The sequence below is a fragment of the Gorilla gorilla genome, chromosome 1 (assembly GCF_029281585.2).
Source record: "Gorilla gorilla gorilla isolate KB3781 chromosome 1, NHGRI_mGorGor1-v2.1_pri, whole genome shotgun sequence".
Taxonomy (NCBI): Eukaryota; Metazoa; Chordata; class Mammalia; order Primates; family Hominidae; genus Gorilla; species Gorilla gorilla.
Genome location: NC_073224.2, coordinates 94,114,386 through 94,132,969, shown reverse-complemented (window position 1 = coordinate 94,132,969; position 18,584 = coordinate 94,114,386). Strand labels below are relative to the sequence as shown.

Below are 18,584 nucleotides of genomic sequence, written 5' to 3'. Positions count from 1 at the left end.
ACTTAACACTGACTCAACACTGGCTCTGTTTCATGGCCACCCTCATTGTTTGTGTGTGTGTGTGTGTGTGTGTGTGTGTGTGTGTGTGTGTGTGTGCGCCTTTCCATTCCCCTTATGAAACATCTCCTGCCCCTAACTTACTATGGGAACGTTCCTCCATGATCTCTTTCCATCCTCCCTTTCCTGTTTGCTCACTTCTTTTCTTGCTCATCTTGGAGACTGTGCAATCCTAGATTAACTACAAACAGAGAAGAGCTGGTGATAGCTCCAGAGCTCAGAGAAAGGAGGTCTCTTTACAAGAAGTCTGGCTCTCAAAGGTAAGCTCGGTCTTCTTGACCTGCCTTTTGCCATCTACCTCTCTCTTTGGATTTTCTGCCCCTCGGTCCCTGCTTGCCCTGCATTCTCCATACTCACAGAGAATCAGGACCTCCAGAACAGCCCAGTGTGGGCTTGGTCAGGAATGATCCAGGCTCTGAAGGGTTAAGGCTGGAGCCTGGATGGATGGAGAGGGTTATTAGTTATCGTTTGGAGAGTGGAGTGAAGGCTCCTCCCCTGTTGCCTACCCGCCCCTTTCACATGATCTCTGACTATAGCTGTGGAAGCCGGGAGAAGATAAAGGAGGGGAAAAAAAGTTCACAAAATAATTTAGAAAGTCCTTACAAATGCTTGTGTTTTCATTTAGCAGCATGAATCCAGGACAGCAACAGACCCTCAGAGGCAGCAGCCAACTGGGAATTGAGTGGAAAAAAATAGGAATCCTGGATTCTGGCAGTTTCCAGTTGTTTTTTTGGTGGGGGGAGCCGTGGTGGGAAGGGATTAAATCAAATCTTTCGGGGGAGAGCTCAGCTCTAGGCTTTCATGGTCAAAATACTAAAGGTCAGCTCCGCGTGTGTGCCCCGACTGTCCTGGAAGCTTCAATTGGAAAACTCCAAACTTTAAGTTTTGCTTATAGCTTCAACTCAAGTAAGAAAAATGAGGTGTGGGGTAGGCGGCGGGGGGTGGGGATCACAGGAAGGGGATCAAGTCTTAGATGGAGGGGAAGGAAGTGGAGATGGATATGGGTGGGAATAAGGCAGAAGGGAGCGGTGTCTTTAAGTCTGTCCTATGGTTATACATATTTTTTCTTCTATGAATGGGTTTTGCTGTAAATTATAGCTTTGCCCATAGTCCCTTGGGTCAAAAGAAATAGTCTCCAAACAGAAAACAGCTCTGATTGGTGACTTTCCTTCTTCCCTCCCCAACCCCCTTCCTAATTGAAACCAAATGTGCAATATATTGGATGCTGGGATCCCTGGCGCTTTTCCAGGAATCCTCAGAATGTGAGGTTTCTCTCAAAGGCATCTTGCATCAGCCTGTGGATGTATGCCTACCACCGGGCTCCTTCACCAGCAAAGTGGAAAAAGAAGCGTTTCACAACAAATTCTTCTTTTTGGGTTGGGGAAACGCAGTGGATTATAGCTCTGTTTTCTTCTTTCCAAAACTGTGCACCCCTGGATGAAAGTAAGTTATGTGGGTCTTTTTTCTTTATTATTTTTTCTTTTTTGAAAATGAAAGCTCCGCATATACTTCTTTTGGTGTTTCAGGAAAAGTTTTAAAAAGGAAACAGAAGGGCGTTTTAAGTCAGACAAGGAAGGGAACGGAATGAGGCACCACAGACTCGAGAAATCAGATCCCATGTTTTTGGGGGTCTGGATTTATGCTATGAAGGGAAGAATAAAGAGCAGTAATAACCAAAGAAGCCTGAAGCAAAATAAATGAATCCATAGCAGCTGCAAGATACAATAAACAGTGTTAGCAGAGTTGAAATTGTTGGCAGGCAAGACAGGCCGATTGCAGAGTTAGTTTCAGGATGAAGAAGGCAGAGCAGGAGAGCTAAGTTTTTAGACATTTAGTAGTGGTGTTAGAAGGTCCTGAGTTTTGGAGATAGTGTAGACCAAGCACTTTTTGTTTTTCAGGGGAGTTGCTGATTTACTTGTGAGAAGGGTAACTTTGGATGAGGGGTGGCTTCCCCCTGAGACTTGGGGTGGCTAGGGGGAGGCTGGGTGCATGGAAGATTTTTCAGTTGTGACAGTGAAATACAGCTTTCCAGACTCATCTCCTCGCTGGCTCTGGGTGCCTTTCCCTTTGTTATGGAATGACTTGGGGCTGTTTTCATTTGGGACCTCTGAGTCCTGGCCTAGGTTCAAGAGTCCCATCCAAAGGGAAAGAGAACTGTTCTCAGTGGCTGAAACTCTCAGACCAGCCATTTGAGACAAGAGTTCGTACTGTTCAAGCCAGTAGGGGGTTCAGCACCATTTTGCCGATCATTGGCTTCCTACAACACAGAGTTAAGAGTCCTGAAAAGGGCCTTAGGCCTCTCATCTAACCCCCTCGCTCCACAGATGTAAAAAATGATAGGAAGGGGACCGACCTGTTCAAGTCCCACAGCACATCTGTAGTGGAGCCGAAAATGAAATTGAGATTCTCTCTACTGCTAGTCCAGTGTTCTTTCCACTCCATACCTCTGCTTTCATTTCCTTTTTAAGGCTTATTCTGGCTGAGACAATAGAGGCAGTATGATGAGCAAGTCACCCCAAGGACGTTAATTATCAGTAATAGGACGCCAATGGCGGCTCATCAGCTAATGATGTCTATGGTTATATTTGTGTGTGTGTGTAAAATAAAAAGAAGCTAAATTCTGAGTATTTTCTATGCACCAGGCTCAAAATAATACATAATTCATGCTCAGAGCTTTTCATACATAATTTGATTGAATTCTCACAGCTATGTAAGGCATTATTTCTATCTTACATGTAAGGACATTAACGCTTAGAGAAGTGAAATGAGTTGCTCAAGGAAATGTAGCTAATACATTTGAAACTCATGTATATCTGACTCTAAAACCTATGCTTGGAATCACTATTCAATGATACTCCCCTCATCTCCCTTGCATTTGGTTACTTTTGGGGTCAAATTCCATATTTCACTGGCTGATCAGGAGGTGAAGGTGTCAGGCTATGGGAGCAGTATGGATTCTCTCTCAGAGGCCACTTCTGCACTTGGCTGAACATTTGTCTGGATATCAGATGTGGGGTTGATTTCTGGGTCTTTGGTATATACTTACCTTTGTTATGCAAAGAGCCTGGGACTTAGAGTCAGAAGATTCAGGATAAATTCTGGCTCTACCTTTTACTTCTTAGCAAAGTTGCTTTGCCTTTCTGCACCTTGACTTCTGTATTTATTATATGGGAACAATGGCAGTACCTTTCAGTGTGATTGCTGCAAGAGGTATTGGACGTGCATGCATGCTGAAGGCTATCAAGGGCTTACCCATATCAGCTCTTTCGATTAGGATCAGTAAACACAGAACGTCATATGAGGCAGCCCCTGTGGTGCTGGGTCTGGCCGTTGGTGCTGATGCTGGCGGGAGGGCAGATGGATTTGGATGTGTGTGAAACTCTGAAATGGATGGCCTCAGTCTTAGTGCCCATCTCCTTTGAATGGAAGCAGGCCTTCCTCCCTCCCGGGGGAATATTCCTGAGGGCTCTGTCTTAAATTCTGTCTCTTAAATTCTCCTCCGCTGGCCTGGTTTGATGTGATTCCTTGCCCAAAGCAGCGCAGGCTGAAGGACACTGTGCTTGGTGAAGCATCCCCTGTCTCTGAAAAGGAAGCGTTTACTCAGGACCAGTCCCTGATTGCTCCTCAGACAAGACTGACATTTGAGGAGCTTTGTATCTAGCTGAGGGCAGATGCTTGACCCAGGACCTTCTTGTCACTGGCAGGCACATCTCCCTTCATCCTTTCCCTGGCATTCCCTATTCTGTGCCTGCAGTCAGAAGGGAGGCTGCTGCTCCTGGGGTGGGGGTGGAGAGCCAGCCTGCAGTGGGGAGGCCTCAGCCTCTGTTTCTGGGTAAGATCCATTTGCTTTAGAAACCTTAAATGTAAGGGAAGTGGGTAAGGTGTTTCCGGAATGCCTTTCACTTAGATTCCTCAACAGAGTCTCCATGTCCAAGCACAGAACCTTATCACCTGCTTATTCTCCCCTAGCCACTCTGTGAACTCGCACTTTTCTTTCCTTCTTGTATAATTGCTCCCCAGTCTTGAAGTCATATGAATTCTCTATCACACGCAGTGAATTGACTTCAAACCTTTCCATGTATTTGCATTTTTAATAGGCACATGAAAAAATTGGAGCGGCCACCCCCCATACATTCGTGTCACACCATTTTCAATTCGCATGAGCTCTCAGATATCCTTCCCAAGCTCCTTTACAAGATCTGCTTTCAGGCACTTCACATCACCCTCACCTCAAACACACAATCCAAACACATGTCTTGCAGGCATCCAGAAAGCAAACACATGTCTAAAAGTGGACCTCCACAGACATGCTAACATTCTTGTGCCAGCTCACATAAATGGTGACCTGTCCGCAACACAGACACACTGGACTCTTTATACCTCTTGCCCTGTTTGAAGCTGTGCAACATATGAATTGATCGACTCTGTCCCAACAATGACTAGTCAGTCCAGAAATGTGTCCAGCATCCCCAGGCATCCCAGGGCTTCTCTGAATGCAGCAACCATCCATAATGAGGACTGTTCACCAGGAAATTAGAAACCCCAGGTAGACCTTAAAAGATTTTCAGACCAATCAAATCAGAATATCTGAGGTTGGAGATTGGGAATCAGTACTTTGAACTGCTCCCCAGGTGATTCTGATGTGAAACAGAATTAAGTACCTCTGCTGATAAATCTCCAACTGTGTTGTGTTTGGCAATTCAGTTTTATTCCATTTGATTTAATTCTATTCATCAAAGATTTATTAACACTGTGCTAATAACATAGTTTAGTAAAGAAGCTGAGATGTCCAGATACCTGTCAAGGATATTTATTGGAACATCAATCACCTCGTGTCTAAAGTGATGATCTCTGTAAATTTTTCTTTTAATTATATTTGTATTCATTTAAATATGCTATTATTAAGCCTGCATTATTCACGTACGATTTGGCTAAAAATGTTCTCTTATTTTCTAATTGTTTTGCATAGAAATATTTGATGTTTCCTAATTTTATAAACCCCAGCATTTGGCAAATTATGTACTTATTAGCTGGAATCTTACTTTGGCTTTGAAATGCTGAAGAAGGTCAGTTTTGAGCCAGCCCAAGAGTTGCTAAGGCCTGGAAGGGCAATGCAAAGGTAGAGGAATTCTAAACATGGGTTTGGACTCACTACAGAGCTCCTGAGTTTAGCTGGGCTTCTTCTGGAAATTGGATATTGTCTGTAATGGATCCACTCATTAAGTCGTCTGTGGCTTGTGATTTGTGCCTAAAAGAACCCCACAAAAATCTGTGAGGGGCCCTTTGGATCTATAGCTCCGAGGTTAGTGTTGGCTGGTGCTCTGCAGTGTGAGTGAGAGGGAGAGGGCATGTGATAAATAGAACTTCAGATGTGTGATATAGTGAAAAGAACATGTAGTGAGGCTCTAGTCCCACCACCATCATTTTCTAGGGTTTCGACCTCAGAGGAATTTTTTAACTTCATTGGTCCTCAATTTCCCCATGAGTTTTTATCCCCTTCATTTGAGTTTAGATAAGATAATGTATAGGAAACTGGAAAGCACTGTACCTGTGAAGATGGTAGGTAATGCAAGATAATCCTTAGGGCCTTAATAGCTTAGGTAGCCAAAATAATTGAGATGGGAGATGGATTAAAAATGAGGGCAAATAATCTAGCATTTTTGCATTTTTTCCTTTTGAAATTTGAATGCTCTTATGAATCCAAAAAAACATGAAACAATACAAATCTCAGTGAACTCTCATGTCTAAGATAGTTTTCCGCTGATTTTATTTTTCTCTTGAATAGTGGTGATTTAAAAAAAATCGCAGGTATATTTTTTATCTATTAAAAGTATCATAGCATCCTGGTAAACTCTGTCATAATTTTGTTTTGCTGTATTTATTTATTTACTCCTCAGTAAGTAGTTATTGGATGCCTAGTCTCTGCTGGACACTGTTCTATGTTTTATGATGAACAAACCCCATGAAGTTACAAGCATTTATAAGCATTCATTGCTTTAGGTTCTAGGGAGTATAATATGAATTTGACTGTACGAAACTTGATTTAGAAAATTGGTATCCACATTGGGTTAATAAAATTTTAGCTTTTAAAGTTTACTGAACTGTAATTTAAAAATAATACAGAAATAGTTATTAAATGGTGATTTTCAGTGGAGCCAGGTGTTATGCCATAAATAGGACCCCAAATTTTATATTTTTTATAATTTTTAAAAATTATAGAGCAACTTTAGCTTTATAGAAAAACTGAGAACAAAATGCAGAGTTCTCATGAATTCCTTCTACCCTTTGCACAATTTCTCTATTATTACAACCTTGTATTAGTATTATGTTTTATTTGCTATCAGTTACTCAATATGTATTTATTAAACATAACAAAATAATAAATAAATTTATTATTTATGCCCTATTTGTTATTATGAAAAGAATAAATCATATTGCTGCCTCTCAAGCTGTTTATAATGTTATGTAGCTACAGTTTGAGGTTTCTCATTTATTAGAAAAATTTTTTTTCTGTGCACTTAGTGCATGCCTTATTCAGTGCTAGGGCTTAACACAATATCTGGACATAGTAGACATTTAATAAAATATCTGCTGAATATACAAACAAATGAAATGAAGGATCCAGAAGTAAAAGACGTAATTCTTGTCCTTAGGAACTTAGGAAACAACAGACACACATAGCAGTGACTGGAGAAAATTTCAGAAACTCATAAAATATGATTAAATCTCTGATAAAGGAGACATTGGTATAGGCAAGTGAGGCATAAAGCCATTACCAAGAGCCCCATCGTCTTTTTCCTCCTTTTTGGGACTGTACTTTTTTTAAATTTTTTTTATTTTTTTGAGATGGAGTCTCACTCTGTCCCCCAGGCTGGAGTGCAATGGTGCGATCTTGGCTCACTGCACCCTCTGCCTCCTGGGTTCAAGTGATTCTCCTGCCTCAGCCTCCTGAGTAGCTGGGATTACAGACACCCGCCACCACGCCCAGCAAATTTTTGTATTTTTAGTAGAGATGGGGTTTCACCAGTTTGGCCAGGCTGGTCTCAAACTCCTGACCTCAGGTGATCCACCTGCCTCGGCCTCCCAAAGTGTTGGGATTACAGGCATGAGCCACTGCGCCCGGCCTGGGACTGTACTTCTTATCATCACCATTGTCTCTGTTGCCATGGTCTTCATTATTATCATCATAATTATGGCTATCGTTCTATGTCCAAATCCAAGCATTAAAGGACAAACTCCCATATCCCCATGGTAAGGTTGGAGAAGTGCGTGCAAGTGTGTCTATGTGTGTTTTTGGCAATTTTAAAGTACAGTCACACCAATATATGCCACTTCCATTTCTTGCTGGAAGTAAAATGAGTGACTACTTGGGCTTTGTAAAAGAAAATTGCACTTTGGAAGTCCTTGTGGGAGCCATACCAAAATGCCTTGCAGTACTGTAACTTCTCAGAGGCATGTAAAATTAGAGGATTGGTGAAGTTTTCAAAAGCTACTGGCACTTGTCCTTCAGGATGAACCCTCTTGAGATGCAGGGGAGCAAATTGATCTCAATAAGAGAGTAGTGGGAGCTAAATTCACTCAAGAATAGCAATCTGTTCCTCAGACAGATGCAGTTGTAATTTTAGAATGTATACATAACAGAGAGTTTAAAATGGACATAATAATGCTAAAATAGTATCAATGGAAATTAAAAATAAGTCCTAATCCCAACCAAAATTCTAGCAAGTTGTTTTGTGGATATCAACAAACTGATTCTTTTTTTTTTTCTTTTTTCTTTTTCTATCTTTGAAACGGAGTCTTGCTCTGTTGCCCAGACTGGAGTGCAGTGGCGCAATCTCGGCTCACTGCAACCTCCACCTCCCGGGTCCAAGTGATTCTCATGTCTCAGCCTCCTGAGTAGCTGGGATTACAGACATGCACCACCATGACTGGCCTCAACCAGCTGATTCTAAAGTTTATATAGACAGTTAAAAGACCAGATTAGCCACTGCAATATTGAATGAGAACAAAGTCAAAGGACTGACAGTACCTGACTTCAAGGCTTACTGTAAAGCTCTGGTAATCAATACATTGTGGTACTGGTGAAAAAATAAACAAACAGATCAACAAAACAGAATAGAGAGCCCAGATAGACCCATATAATGTAGCCAACTGTTCTTTGACAAAGGAGCAAAGGCAATCTGATGGAGAAAAGGTAGTATTTTCAACAAATGGTGCTGGAACAACTGGACATCCACATGCAAAAATAATGAATCTTAGGTATAAACCTTACATCCTTCACAAAAGCAACTCAAAGTGGATCATAGACCAAAATGTAAATGCAAAACAATGAAACTCATAGAAAATAACATGGGAAAAAATCTCAGTAATCTTGGATATTGTGATGACTTTTTAGATACAGCACCAAAGGCACTATCTGTGAAAGAAATCCCTGATTAGCTGGACTTCATTAAAATTGTAAACTTCCACTCTGTGAAAGACAATGTCAAGAGAATGAGAATACAAACCACAGGTTGAGAAAAATACAGATGGTGCTGACTTAAAACGGTTCAACTTACGATTTTTCAACTTTACGACAGTGCAAAAGTGATACTCATTCAGTAGAAATAGTACTTCGAATTCTGAATTTCATTGGACAAAACTATGGAAACAGTAAAAACTATTCGTAGTTGCCAGGAATTAGGGGTGAGGGAGGGATAAATTGAACACAGAGGATTTTTAGGGTAGTGAAACTGTTCTGTGGTTAGTACAATGGTGGATGTATGTCATTATACCTTTGTCAAAACCCATAGAATGTACAACACTGAGAGTGAACCCTAAGACAAACAATGTACTTTGGGTGAAATGATTTTTTTTTTTTTTTTGAGATGAAGTCTCGCTCTGTCGCCCAGGCTGGAGTGCAGTGGCGTGATCTCGGCTCACTGCAACCTCTGCCTCCTGGGTTCAAGCGATTTTCCTGCCTCAGCCTCCTGAGTAGCTGGGATTACAGGTGCGTGCTATCACGCCCAACTAATTTTTGTATTTTTAGTACAGACAGCGTTTCACCATGTTGGCCAGGCTGGTTTCGAACTCCTGACCTCATGATCTGCCCCACTCAGCCTCCCAACATGCTGGGATTGCAAGTGTGAGCCACCACGCCCAGCTGAAAATGATGTGTTGATATCACAGACCATTAGGTTTATTGATAGGCTTATTGATTGTAATAAATGTGCCAATGTCGTGAGGATGTCAATAGTGAGGGAGGTTTTGTAGCAGAGGACAAGGGTGTATATGGGAACAATCTGTACTTTCTGCTTAATTTTGCTGTGAACCTACAACTGCTTTAAAAAGAATTAAAGTTTAATTAAAAAAATCTGCCCAATCTCCAAATTCTAATAGTTTGATTCCATCTTGGCTACTTCTTTCTTATTTGAAGGCAGTCATTGTAATGTAGTTATAATCATGAGCATCTGTATTTTAAAATGCTTAATTTTGTTTTTCAGATAAGTACCCTAAACTAAAATGATATTATTTTATTTATTAAAGCTACCTGAGGCAGAGATGTTTCAAATTCTTGAAAAAGACTAATTCAATAGGTTAATAGCAGATAAGTAGGTATTTTTGTGTCATACTCTTCAAATTATAGTAACTGTCACTTAAAGAATAGTCATTTTTGTTCGTTTGTGATCCTTCCACCTCAGCCCCTCGACTAGCTGGGACTATATGTGCGCACTACCACACCTGGCTAACTGTTGTTTTTTGTAGAGATGAGGTTTCACTATGTTGTTCAGGCTGGTCTCAAACTCCTGGGCTCAAGCAATCCTCCCACCTTGGCTTCTCAAAATGCTAGTATTACAAACATGAGCCACTGGACCCACCCTCATTGAGCTGTTTTAACTACAACTTGGTATGGTAGAAAGAGTGATGGGCCAAGGGTTAATAGGGTGAGATTCTAATTTTAACTTTGCCACCTACAAGCAGTGGGACTTTGTGCAACAATGTTTTAAATCTTTCTGCATTTAAATTTTTCTCATCTGTAAAGGGCAATATACAATTTCTCTATTCTCCAGTTCAGTTATGCTAATCGCTGTCCTGTCAGCACCCACATCGCCATATTCACTTTCACAGATAAGACTTGAGTCGCTATGATCTTCACCCTAGTTATCACCCTGTCCCCATACTCTCTGAATATGCTCCTCTCTCCTCTCATTTTAGCCAAATACCACTCTTCTTTGAAGGCCAGCTTAAGTTTCAGATCCTCCATCCATCCCAGATCTTCTTGGAATCCCTAGTTCTTTTGGTCAGTATCACTTAGTTTAGCAAAGACCATGTCTCAGGTGATTGCTCTAACTCACCCTATAGCATTAACCCATAAGTGAGTACTTACTGAACTCTCACTGTATATTAGATTAAGGGCTTATTTTATATGCCTGGCACAGTTCGTATTTGTTGTTGGAAAAATTTTTAGAGGGCAATAATTGAAATGGCATATACTATAGTCTTTGAGGATGGAAAAGAGCTCAGTAAGTTTCTATTAATTGGTTATGCCGTTAAGATCAGCATCTAAAGAGAGCTAGGTCATGGAAAAAATGGCCTAAGTACTGGACTTACTATCAGAAGTACTGGACTTAAATTTTAATTCTTATGATTTGTGAACATTGTAGAAAGATACTAATGTCTTTGTGAGTACAGATAAGGAGGAACAGATAAGCTTATGTGAAAACTCGGTTTGTATTGGGTCTATATTATATACAGGGCAATTTTATTTTATTTATATTTATTTATTTGTTTATTTTTGAGACAGAGTCTCTCCCTGTCTCCCAGGCTAGAGTGCAGTGGCGGGATCTCGGCTCACTGCAACCTCTGCCTCCTGGGTTCAAGCCATTCTCCATCCTCCTGCCTCAGCCTCCGAAGTAGCTGGGATTACAGGCACCCACACCACGCCCAGCTAATTTTTGTATTTTTAGTAGAGACAGGGTTTCACCATGTTGGCCAGGCTGGTCTTGAACTCCTGACCTCAGGTGATCCACCCGCCATGGCTTCCCAAAGTGTTGGGATTACAGGCGTAAGCCACCACGCCTGGCCTATTTTATTTATTTATTTATCTATCTATCTATTTTTTGAGGTGGAATTTCGCTCTTGTTTCCCAGGCTGGAGTGCAATGGCGCCATCCTGGCTCACCGCAACCTCCACCTCCCAGGTTCAAGCGATTGTCCTGCCTCAGCCTCCCGAGTAGCTGGGATTACAGGCATGCGTCACCATGCCCGGCTAATTTTCTGTGTTTTTTTTTTTTTTTTCAGTAGAGACAGGGTTTCTCCATGTTGATTAGGCTGGTCTTGAACTCTCGACCTCAGGTGATCTACCCGCCTCGGCCTCCCAAAGTGCTGGGATTACAGGCGTGAGCCACCGCGCCTGGCCTGTTTTATTTTATTTTAACAACAAATAGAAGGTGGTTATTCCAGGAGGGTTTCAGAATACTACCCCAGATTTGGTTTCTCCTGGTTTGCCTACAGGCAGTGCTGGTGTCTTTCTCTTGATCATACTCCTTTCCTCATGGGTGTGTTCAGTCCTCTGATAATAGAAGTGCTTACCTTTATTTAACCTTTCCCTCTCTCACTGAGTGTTCTCTCTTTTCTGAAATACTTTTCATTTGTTAAAGCTTTTAAGAAATTCTTATTTGAACATTCAGTGTTATGTAAAAAACAAATCAACTGCTGCTTAATATCATGTTTGGAGGTGAAAAATTTTCTAAGCCTTTTGCTTAGCCATTTATTACCAAACGGGTATCAAGCTTGGATGTCAAGCTAGGATGTAAATTCTAGACCTATACAATTCCTTCAAGGGTGGCTGAAAAGTTGCTTTCTAATCCTTTTGCTATATTTTGGTGGCAAGCTTTGTTTTCACAGTTTAAAGAGGATTGATGGTCTTCCTATTGTCTTTCCTTCACAACTTTCTGAAGTTCACTTGCCTGTTTCATTTTCATGACTTAAGGTACCAGCTTCTTCTGCCCCTCTCCTAGATCCACCAGTGCCCCCCACGCTCCAGAAAAATTGAGCTACACTGTGCCTTTCCCTGAGCTGTAGAAAGTTCTATCTCTAGGTTTCCAGGTGCTTCTCATCATCATTTTTCAATGGATTGAGTTGCCAACATCTACAAAATATATTCTAACAAAGATGCTCAGAATGTCTGGTGTTGACCTATCTATACAGGTAAACTTCAATGACTCTGCATTTCCCTTTCACTGCTGACCTCATGCCTTTTGCAGAAGTAATATAGGAAAGAAGAGCATTGAAATAGGGCAGAAGATCTAATTTTCTTTTTCTTTCTTGAGATGGAGTCTCGCTCTGTCACCCAGGCTGGAGTGCAGAGGCTCGGTCTTGGCTCACTGTAACTTCCGCCTCCCCGGCTCAGGTGATTCTCCTGCCTCAGCCTTCCGAGTAGCTGGGATTACAGGCACCCACCACCATGCCCAGCTAATTTTTGTATTTTTAGTAGAGACGAAGCTTTGCCCTGTTGGCCAGTCTGATCTCGAACTCCTGACCTCAGGTGATCCACCCGCCTCGGCCTCCCAAAGTGCTGGGATTACAGGTGTGAGCCACTGCACCCGGCCAGAAGATCTAATTTTCTAACTTACAATGTACTTGAATATTGAAAGGAATTTCATATTTTTAGAACTAAGCCCTCATTGGGGTTGGGTAGGGTTAGGGCAAGGAGAAGCCTGGGAAGGAGTTCTTGGGTAGTTAAATTGGAAAAACAGAGTCTGGCACATTCAGAATGACTCCATATTTGTTACCTGCAGACTGTACATAAGAAATGAGACCTGGCTTTTAAGAGATATGATGCCTGTGAAAACCCTGGATACACTTGCAACTTGCTTTTTCCCCAAGTGTTTAGGACTCTAGTAGGGACACCTCCAGTTCCTTTTGGAAATAAGCTAATATTTGGTTTCCAAAAATGTATTGAAGTAGTCTTAATGAGAAAAATAGAAAATAGAAATTTTATTGAATGTTCTTACATTCTTAAAAATGCTACTTTTTAGCATTTTAAAAAATAATGAAGTGCATGTTGGGGTGGGAGTGGAGAAGAGACTATAATATTTCTGTATCTGAAGCCTCCATAAGGTCTTAATCCAGCCCTCCATAGGAACATAAGCCATAATTGTCATCTACAACTTGTTCCTAAATTTACTCAGCTACAGTTTCTCAGAGCTATTGAGGGAAGTACTATGATGCTATTTAAAAATACTTTCAAATCCATCCTTATGATGATGAAGTTATTATAGTTACAAATGCATGATTCAGCAGTAGGCATTAGGAAAACATATCCACCAGATAGCCTGATGATCATGGTGTATGACACTTTCTTCTGAATACATGAGGGTTAGATGAAAGTGGTGACAAAGGATTGAGATATCTAGATCCACATCATTTACCTTTTTTTTTTTTTTGAGACAGAGTCTCGCTCTGTTGCCCAGGCTGGATTGCAATGACACACTTGGCTTATTGCAACCTCTGCCTCCTGGGTTCAAGTGATTCTCCTGCCTCAGCCTCCTGAATAGCTGGGATTACAGGCATGCACTACCACACCTGGCTAATTTTGTATTTTTAGCAGACAGGGGGTTTCACTCTGTTGGCCAGGCTGGTCTTGAACTCCTGACCTCAGGTTATCTGCCCACCTCAGCCTCCCAAAGTGCTGGGATTACAGGCATGAGTCACCACGCCCAGCCAACCACACTTCTTAAGGCTAGATAAATACATAGCTTTAAGTGTAGAGTAAATGGTGTTTCACTTGCAAAGAAGAGGATCTCTTGGTCCTCTCCTTTCCCCAACCCCAAATAATGGCTTTGCTATTGGCAATGTAAGGTGGGTCGGGAAGTTTGTGAAGCCATGGCCAAGGGCCTTATGGAACAGGCATACTGCAGGGGTGGCGTGGTCATAAGTTGCTGATGAAGCAGATTCTCTGTCACTCATGCCTGGTGAACAGGCGGGGACTCCCTTCTTCAAGACAGACAGGTGAAGATAGAAGAGTAGAGAGCCCTGAACAAACCTTTCCTCAGGATTGTCCCTTTTGGTATTACTCAAACCTGAATAATACATGGACGTGTTTTATAGGGAATTTTTTTTCAGCTTTTTGGGTGATCTATTATTAGGATCTTATTAAAATATGTATAATTTTAAAACTAGGTATACACTTCTTATGCTTATAGTTCTTACGCAACTATAGAACCAAAACAAATTAATAAATGAAATCAACTATATCTGAGCAGACCTCAGGATTTGAGAGAGAGAGAAAAAAAGAAATCAAATATAACTATGAAACCCAATAAAATTTAAATTATTTTAATGTCATAGATAATGTGGTTTTGTTGAAACTAATCACTAGTGTGGAACTTAAAGATAGACACAGTAGAACCATGTATCCTCAGTGTCTGGTCTATGTTTAAATCTGTTATTTAAATGTATTAATTTCATGCAAAGCATGCCTGTTAGTGTAAGTATGTTGAACAAATTGTTATTAATAGCTTTGAGGGTTCATAAGTTCAGGAAAATAAGATCTCAACCCAAACTCTGTAGTAAGCAATCATCGAATGTCAGTTTCTATGAGGTGTCATTTGATAATTTTTTAAATTGTTTACTCACTTGAAGATAGGGTTAGCATTGTGTTGATATTAAAATTGGTACTAAATGGATATCTAATCCATTTACTAACAGAATCAGGGACAGAACCATTCTTCTTTGTGTGTTTATGCCTCAAGTTTCTGCTTATAAGCTGGTATGTGTTCGTATGTAAAAAGCCAAAGTCCCCATGGTACATCTGCTCACAGCGTGAAGATGGCATCGAATCCTATGGCTGAGTAGATTGAACTGCCTCATGCCATGCAACGACTCAGTTTTCCCAACATTTCCTCTATGTCCAGATTGATCCTTGACTTCATCTGGCTTTCATTGGGCATTTGTGCAATTGTAAACACCAATGAAAAGCCAGGCAGTGAAATTGCATGATGGTTACTGCTTGTATTAAAATGTTAAATTATAATCAAAGACAGAAAATTTTTTAAATCCTAGAACTCTTGTGGACTGCAAGATATTTATCCTTTGAGACACACTGCTTTAAAATTAAATTTGGGCTCAACCGTTCTCAGGAAAACTTTTCTCATTTGCGGTCTTTCCTTTAAGTTCCATTAATAATTAAAAATGACAATTGTGAGGACTTCTGAGTAATGAGTGTTTATTATGCTCTGAAATTTAAGTTAAGCACTTTACATATGTAATCTCATGAAAACCTTGTAATTGGGTGAGGTGAGTACTTTGGCTATTTTACATGTGAGGACACATGACACCAAGAAAAGGTCAATCACATGACAAGTAAGTGGCAGCAGCAGAATTTGAACCTATATCTTTCTCATTGCAACACCCAAGCCTTACCCACTAAAGCCTCTTCTTATGTCTCCATTTCACATTGTGAAAATCTGTTTAACTGCAACTAGGAACAAGTGCTCTACAATTATCCTCTTACATTCCTGTCTTTTCCATTGGGCCAGTGGGTCTCAATCTTTAATATGCATCAGAATCACCTGGAGTGCTTTTTGAAAAATGCAGGTCCCAGATGCCACTCCGAATTTACTGAATAAGAAATTGTCTGTGCAAATGTCCAGGGGGCCTGAATCTTTTAAGACAACCTCCCTCAGGTGATTCTGTTGCAGATGTCTGTCTGATCACATTTTGTGTAAAACTGCATTAGACTGTGGATGCCTCAAGAACCATGACTTTTTAAAAAATCCATCCTTGTACCTCAAGGACTCACTCACTAAATGCTTGTCAAATAAGTAAAAGAATGAATGAAGGGGCAATTGTCAAGAAAGATGTGTTCTTGAGAAGAATACGCTTTTGGCCAGACCCTTGGAAAATTTAGAGATGCATGTTTAAATATCACTTAATATACTCAGTCTAGACTCTCCTTCCTGGAGGCCAAGCATGGCAAAGAGCCGATGAGAGGGTGGTAGAAAGTACAAATCTATCTATAAAAAAAAAGAATGAAAATGCTCCTGACCATCCAGGATGAGATAGAATAAATCTTCCCCTGTGTTTCTAAAACTAAAGTTAATTGAACTAGAAATATTTAAATGCACTTGAGGCCCAGAAAGAGATTCGTTTCCTTAATGTTTTGTGGACTTGACATTTTCTACTTAAATCATAGCTCTAAGGTCAATATGGATTTGTTACCGGCAAGGGGTCCCAATCTACACCCCAAGAGAGGGTTCTTAGACCTCACGCGAGAAAGAGTTCTGGGCAAGTCTATAAAGTGAAAGCAAGTTTATTAGAGAAGGAAAGAAACAAAAGAATGGCTACTCCATAGGCAGAGCAGTGGCATGAGCTGCTCAACTGGGTATACTTATAGTTATGTCTTGATTATATGCTAAATAAGGAGTGGATAATTCATGAGTTTTCTGGAAAAGGGGCAGGGCTTTCCCTTGGAACTGAGGATCCCTACCCTTTTTAGACTATATGAGGTAACTTCCAGATGTTGCCATGGCATTTGTAAACTGTTATAGTGCTGGTGGGAATGTCTTTTAGCATGTTAATGCATTATAATTAGCGTCTAATGAGCAGTGAGGATGACCACAGGTCACTTTCATCACCATCTTGGTTTTGGTGGGATTTGGTAGGTTTCTTTACTGCATCCTGCTTTATCAGCAGGGTCTTTGTGACCTGTATGTGTCTTGTGCCAACGTCCTGTCTCATCCTGGGACTAAGAATGCCTTAACCTCCTGGGAATGCAACCCAGCAGGTCTCAGTCTCATTTTACCCAGTCCCTATTCAAGATGGAGTTGCTCTGGTTCAAATGCCTCTGACAGATTCATTCCTGTATTTAGCAAGAGGTTTTTTCCTTTTTTTTTTTTTTTGAGTACTTACTAAGAGGCTTCTATTTAATAAGACATAGTCCTTTCCGTTTCTGAGTTTATTTTCAGTTAGAAAATTCAGGGAGCAGTAAAAGAGCAATGCAAGTAAATGGGGGGCTAGTTGCTCAGAATCTGCAAATGTAAGATTGTGTGGAAGGGTTTGTATAGCCAGGGGACTGGTGCTGGATGCTGCAAATTGAATAAGAATTGGAATAAATTGGATAGCCAGGAAGCAAAGAGCAGTGGAATAGACACTTGGCAGTCAGATTGCTTATGGCTGGCTGGTTCAGTTAACAGTGAGGACACGAGCCTAGGGTGGTGGGATATTTGCCTTGGGGAGCATGGAGAAATAGCATTGCATAGATGGGTTTTCTGACATTAAATAGAGCTTTGGATGTTGTGGAATTTTGAACATTTCCTTTATCTGAAAGCCGGTGAAGTGTTGTCTTAAGATGTGACAACAGTATGTAAGTAAATTGCAGGGGATAAGAAATCAAGTCAGGGAGACTCATTAGAGGGCTGCTTTCTCAGAACAAGGAGCACTGAGGAAAAAATTAAAAAACAAACAAAGAAAAACAAAAAAAGAAGGTTGCTTTCGGTAGTCCAGATGTGAAGGGACAGGGTTTAGACCAGGGTGGTGGAGTGCAGAAAGAAAAGCCAGAGGGATGTGGAAGGACAAGATGGCATGACCACGAATGGTGGCAGAGGCAGCGTGGAACAAGCACATCAGCTGATGTGGAATGTATGAGAACGAAAACACTCATTTTCCCACCAGAACCCTTACTAGGAGAAAGTGCCTTAAGCTTACAGTGAGGATTCCAAATTGAAATTGCTCAGTAGCTGTTTCACCCTTTGTTACTGGCAGAGCAGATGGCTCTGGAAGAGGCTAGGACTACTTGTTGCTTCTCTTTCCCATCTCTCACCACTCCCCAACCTTATCCCATAGTGAGGACCACTCATTAGTCACATTTCTGCTTGAGACCTACAAAGCAAGTCTTGCTAATGAGACTTAGGCACTGTTTCCCAAAGTGCAATTCTTGGAAATCTGTGGGTTTTAAGTAGATTACAGGGCCACAGTTCCATGGTCAAATTAGTTCAAAAAATATTGTTAGAGAATTAAGCAAGTTTCTTTACTGCAGGATGTCCCACAGTCTTTAATATGGTAATCAACATTTTGACTATCCAAGAGATGGCGAGCTTAGAGCACTCCACAAACTTTTTGGATCATGGAGCTCTTTTTAAAAGAAGCACCTTGAGCGAAGAGGATGGCACAGCATATATTTAAAGAAATCAGGGACTAGAAAGTTTGTCTTTCGCACTAGAGGTTGGTAGTGTCATGCAAAGAAACAAGAGTTGGGATTTGGGTCCAGGCTTTGCCACTAACTGGTGATCTGGGGTAAGTCATTGAATGTCTCTGAGCCTCAGTTTCCCCAAGGGTTATGTTCATTCTAAATGAACTCTTCAGCTCCTTTCAAAAGCCTGTCTTCATATTCAAAAAGGAAAATAATCTGCAATTTCTCTACTCTGCAATAACTCTGGTGGTGGAGGCAGTGGTAGGAAAAGAGAGAGTAGAGCGGACAGTGACAAGAAGATGAATAAGATACGGTCTGAACCCCTGTGCTGATTAGACTGTTGGGCGCAGTTACAG

At 41.0% G+C, this 18,584-nt stretch overlaps 1 protein-coding gene across 3 annotated transcripts in view; it reads left to right on the top strand.

The window, feature by feature from the left end:
• Positions 1–1,028: 1,028 nt before the first annotated feature.
• DDR2 (discoidin domain receptor tyrosine kinase 2) overlaps positions 1,029–18,584 on the top strand; it is a 155,001-nt gene continuing 137,445 nt past the window's right edge. The window contains exon 1 of one of the 3 annotated variants that reach the window (XM_004027794.5): positions 1,029–1,500. The gene's annotated coding sequence lies outside the window, so the exon portion shown is untranslated. The remainder of the gene's footprint in view (positions 1,501–18,584) is intronic. The other 2 variants (XM_055364697.2, XM_063693340.1) reach the window with 2 other exon arrangements.